The following is a 6,640-nucleotide window of genomic DNA, read 5'->3' on the forward strand; positions in this document are numbered from 1 at the left end:
TTTTATCACCAATATTTTCATCTTTTTTCCAATATGCATATATAACTACACAGCTTGATTTGCGCCATGAATATATTATTTATACTATATACATATATATATATACATATAAATACATTCATATATGTCCATATGTGTGCATTATATTGTACCCTAACATATACGTTAATTTATAGTGTAAACGACAGCCTAAATTCAATTTCACATATATAAATATATACCAACAATTTGTTATACATTGCATTAGCAGCATCTCCAATATCATTAATTTAATATAATTTCCCATATCATTATGGATTACAGTTGTCATCAGAGTACCAAGACCATATCTCCTGGAATCATTTCATCGAAAATTAAACTCCCCCAGCCCACCCCAACCACCTCAGCTTTTCATAGTCTGTTGTTGCATTGTTTATCCTTTCCTGTTATCTAACAGAAGACCTTCTTGAAGCTTTCCTTATCCATCTCAACCCTCTTCCATCTTTTACAATTACCTTCAGTGTGATTCATTTGTTGAAGTCTTCAGTAACTTTCACTACAGCGCATCACATTTTTATTATTTTTTGGTGCTACCTTCCTGAACAATCTGTAAAATTTGCAGCCAAATCTATCTCAAACTATGCCCCATTGCCTTAAAAAGGAAAAGACACATTGGATAATGTAGCCTTAGATATATGAAAAGACAGAACTGCCATGTTAGGAATGCTTTTCGTTATATGTCTTTCTGACCAGGACTGACATGGGCTAAACAAAGCCACCACTTGATCAAGTGAGTAACTAGCAATAAATACCCTAATGTTTATTTTTCAACATCCCAGCCCCTATCCAAAATTTTCCACCTTTTCTTCTCTTCATTACACTCTAGCTTCTCTGAGAAGAATTTTCCTTACTAATTTGCACATTTCATCCACTAAACAATAATGATGAAGACAATGATGATTCAGCCATTAACGATGGTCATGGTTTGAATAATCTTATTATATCCTAAGCCAGCATTATGTGCTGATTAAACATCATTCAGTTACTGTTATTCCGGATTTAGTCATTGCACTGAAGCTATGCTGGGCACCACCTTAAAGGGTTATTGATTCCAGTATTTATTCCAGTGTGATACTTATTTTATCATTCTTAATTTAAGCCATTGAACAAACACTGGTTCTAGTTTTTCCAGTCAAATTGTAAACACAGATACACACAAAGATATATATATAGACACACATACATATATATACCTACATGGTCAGTAACCTGGGCAGTCCAAAAGACCCAAAGTTACATCAAACTCATCAGCCTGAGACTGTCTAGAGTTCTAGCTAACAGTATAGTATTAATCTCATCTTGTGTAATATCCGAACCCTTTCTAACCGTAGTAAGAGCCTTATCAAGTAATATTGACAACATTTACAAGTAGTAAAATTTACTATGTTGAACTGCATGAACAAGGTATTGCTCTTATTGCAAAGTTGTTCAAACCAGAGTATCATCTTCTTGATATTCTCCCGGGGGCTCAAACTTGTGTCTTCCTTAACCTTGGGAATTACCCTATCTAAAAGATTCTTACTAATACAGCCACTATCTGATTTTGAGGGGTGAATGAGCTAAACACACACACACACACACATATGTATATGTAGTGGAGGCACATGGCCTATCGGTTGGAGTAGCGGACTCGTGGTCAAGGGATTGCAGGTTCGAATCTCAGACCAGGCGATGTGTGTGTTTATGAGCAAAACATTTAAGCTCCATGCGGCTCTGGCAGAAAGTAATGGCGAACTTCTGCTAACTCCTTCGCCACAACTTTCTCTCACTCTTTCCTTCTGCATCTTGCAGCTCACCTGCGACGGACCGGCGTCCCATCCAGGTGGGGAACCTTATACATCAAGGAAACCGGGAAACTGGCCTTTATGAGCAAGGCATGGCTCAAGAAGGAACAAAGAAACATATATATATATATATATACACATATAAAACACACACACACGCAGTTTCAATCAACCAACTTCCACTCACAGTAACACTAGTGAACCCAAGATTTTAGTAACCCAATACCCAAAGTCCTACACAGTGGAATTGAATGCAGTACCACATTGTTACAAAGTAAACTTCTTAACCAAATAGCCTTGTCTGTATCACACAGTCAAACTAAGAATACCAGAAACCAGGTAACCGAGTAAATAGACAATGAAAATAACAGGGGTAATCAACCAATACAGCAAGGTAAATATGATCAGGAATAATTTCACTAGTTTCAGCACCACCAGATCAATAATATTATTGTTATGCTGTCAGTCACATTCTTTACCAACATTTCATTTTCAGCAGTTATATTATTACAGCATCCCAATCAACAATTTAAAATCTCAAAGATAATTGATTACTATCAACATCTCTTTCTCTCACTCTCTCTCTCTCTTTAAATATATATATATGCATATATATGTGATACATACATACTCAAAAGTAAACAACAGCTATATATTCTCAGTAGCAACAACCACTGTAATTATTATGATGGCAATTAAAAAGAACACCCAATTCTGTATACAACAACAGTTAAAACCACAATTTTTAAAGGAACTGTCCTACTATACAGGCATTAAGAAAAGTTATGTAATTTACTATAGTTTTTAAAACAGTTCTTTGAACTTAAACTTTCACCTTTCATCTCATTCCTCCCAGTGAAAAATATACATTTATAAATATTTTACTTATGTAACTTGCAAGTTGAAAAAAAATGAAGTCTTGTGAATTTGTATCAGCTCTGCTTCATATATTCATAAATAACATTCCAAGAATATAATTTTATAAATGCAATTATGAAAATGTGAAAACTTGCAATGGAAAACTGTACTTATTTACTGATGACAAGATAGTCATTTAGTATCATCCAAAATGTTAATAATAATTATCACATTGCATTTCCAAATCTTATACTGAACATAATATTATCTTCCAACGCAATATATTAGATTCCTATTTCTATATTGGACATGTTACAACAGAATTTCTTGTGACTGTTAACAAGAATTGAGCAGAAAGTACCACAAATTTTGACAACCAGTATCACAGTACCATTCTGGAAAAGAAAGGAGGATATCTTTGCCCAACCCAATTAGTGTGTCACTACATGATATTCTTTGAACTCATTCTTGACACTTGATTGTGCAATATCATCCATATCATATCCAACCAATGTGGACTTATTTAGGGCAGTAAAACAACCACTGACATTCATGTTGTCTGATTAAATTACAGAGAAACACTGAGAACAAAAAGAACTAATTGCAAAGCATTTTGAAAGTATAATATCAAAGATAATGAGTCAAGAAAGTTATATTTACTGGGGAATAATTTCAAGAAGTTAACACAATAATTACTCAAAATTTTGTTTTGTTCCTATCTGAATTTTTAGGAAATCCAGAATCTATTGCCTGATATTACTGACATGAGAATGTCAGAAAAAAAATTTTTAAACAACAAATTCTCCATATAAAAGCATTCTTAGAATGATAACCCACTATAACAATAGATAACAAAATGAAGATTTATGATCAAAAGAATTCAAGACAGTTTTCGTTTCAACACATTCAGATTTGAAAAGACTCAGGAAAATTTATTTTACAGCTTAAGATCTACTTCTTTAATACAGACGTAGTTTGAATGGATCCACAACAGGGCATCATTCCATCCATTATCGAACTTAATGTGAAAGCTAATATGCTATGACCTGACCTAATTGCAACTTTGGACTACATCTGCTACTAAATCACATCACATTTTTAATCAATGTTCATATTTCACATCCAACAACCTGTACTCAATTCTCCTCTAGTTTTACACTCATCTAGCATCTTAACTCAAGGGCTAACAAAATCAGCAGTTCTTGTACACTGTTAACTACATCCAATAAAACAACAGTGAAAAGAAATAACATCTTTCAGTATTTATCACCATCATTCATAATTCCTTATCTTGTCAGTTACGTGGTGACCCTGCCAGTTTTTCTACCTGGCCAGTTCCTGTGAACCATGCATGCATGCATGGAAGATGGATGTTAAACAATGATAACGACAATGATGAGGATTTACATCATAAGGACATAACCACATCATCTAATGATTTTGAGAAATATTAACAGGAATTCATCATTATTGTATATAAATGGATTGGATTTCATAGTTTTGAGAAATTAGGTTTTTAGTTTTTAATCAAATATAAATATATATAGCAGTGGTTCTGGTTTTACAAGCCTGTATCAAAGCAGCAGCTTTGTGATAATACCCAATACCAATTATCAGGGCTAAAAATAGTGTTATAAATAGATCAATCAGAGAGTCCATTTAACCAAAGTGATCAGCAGAAACAAATTTTAAGGCACATGGCGAGTTATCACTGACAAGAAAGTTGTCAAAATGGTACAAAATTATTAAAAAAATAATACAGGTCTTTCAGAGAACAAATTTACATTGACACCTCATACATATGTATAAATGTCTTAACTTGTGGTAGTATATGACAGATTATTATAAGAAATTATGCAGCATGAGACATGTCAGTAGTTTGTTTAAACTTACACGGGAAAGCGAGGAAACAATGCAGCTAATGAAAGTATGAAATTAGATAAGGAACATACTGAGGTGTCATATGACAGTCAAACACCATATATATAATCTTACTTATTTCAAGAAAATGCAAGACTTACCACAACTTATCCACTTAAGATAATCAGTAACCTCATGACAATATCCATGACGCAACTTTATCATTGCCATTTAATAACTGAGGAAACAAATTTATGTAGAATTATGCATAAACAAAATAACAGGGCCACCCACATATTTAGAGAATGTTTCATCAAGAAAATGTCTCATCAAGAAAAATAACCATATCATATATTAGCAAGAAGACGAGGTGGTATAGTAAAAAAGCAGTTGTGTATAACATAACCACACTCAGAATTGATATAAAAGTAGGTGGGTTTTCAAAGTCATAACTTCCAACAAAAGAGAGAAGAAGGGGAGAGAAGGGGAAGGGGGTGTATAATAGTCATATAAAATAAGTAAAAGTAGGTTATAGTGTTACACTTTACAGCTACAACAGTCCATAACATGTCATAGTATCAAGAATATGGGATAAATAAAATTATCATAAAAGGTTATGGAGATACAGCTACAACTGTCAGAGTCACAACTAAAACATTCTAAAGAAATATGAGTATCGTAGCTTGCATTTTCTATTATGCAAAAGAAATGTCAACTCTTATGTGTATTATACACTAAGACTGAAAAAATAAATAAAATAAAATAGTTATTCAAACAAAATATTTTGTTTATTTGTTTTGTTTCTTAATTTGATTTCATATATTTTGATATGAATCCCAGATATCCAAATCAGAAAAAAATTTCATTACTAGGTTTACTGATCAGATTTATTCAAGATTAAGTATAAATAACGATGATGATTTCTAACATAGGCACAAAGCCACATGTTTTGGAGGAAGTGGGTAATTTAAATTCATTCTAATACTTGACTTAAACTTATTTTACCAACCCCAAAAGAATGAAAGGCAAAGTTGGTCTGACAGAAGTGAACTTCGAACAAAAGTGGATGCAAACAAATACTGCAAGGTAAAGTATTTGCCATCCATTACCTAATAATAATAATAATAATATAAGTGGACAAACTAAACAGCTTAGACAGAAAATCAAGGAAGTTGCTAACTAGATATGGGTCACTCCACTCAAAAAGTGACACAGACAAACTGTATGCACCAAGAAAAAGAGGGAGAAGAGGACTTATTGGATGTGAACACAGCATTAGAGCAGAAGAAAGCAACATAGCATGGTATGTGAAAAATGCCACAGAACTGCTATTATTAGAAGTAAGAAGGTCAGGCTTGTGTAGGATGAAAGATTGCAAAGATAAAACACTGTACAAGAAATTGAAAATGAATGAAACTGAAAACAGATGGATAAAGAAAAGAATGCATGGTCAATTTCATAGAGATGTTGAAGACAGACAGAGAAAAAAGATGGCTGTGGATGACTAAAAGTGATTTAAGACCAGAAATGGAGGCTCTAATCTGTGCTGCCCAAGAGCAAGCACTAAGAACAAACTACATAAAATACAGAATAGACAACACAGCAGAAAGTGATAAGTGCAGAATCTGAGGACAAAACAGTGAAACCGTATGGCATATTACCAGCCAATGTACGCCACTAGCCCAGAAGGAATATAAGAGACGCCATGACAATATAGCCAGGCTTGTCCATTGGCCACTTTGCAAAAAGTATGGACTTGACAGAGCAAAAAATTGGTACAACCACAAACCTGAAGGCATCATTGAAAATAGAAATGCAAAGATCCTATAGGGTTTTATGATTCAGTGCGACCATGAGTTAGAGAATAGGAAGCCAGACATAGTCTTAATTGAGAAGGAAAATAAATTATACTGGATCATAGATATAGCACACCCAGCTGACAACAAGGTATGTGATAACGAAAAAAGAAAAGTCGAGAGATATGACAGGTTAGCTTGGGAAGTTAAGCAGTTGTGGTTGATGAAAAAGATAGCAGTAGTACCAATTGTCGGAGCCCTGGGAACAGTGAGCAAAAATCTCAAGAAGTACATGGAACAAAT

The sequence above is a fragment of the Octopus sinensis genome, linkage group LG1, assembly GCF_006345805.1.
Source record: "Octopus sinensis linkage group LG1, ASM634580v1, whole genome shotgun sequence".
NCBI lineage: Eukaryota > Metazoa > Mollusca > Cephalopoda > Octopoda > Octopodidae > Octopus > Octopus sinensis.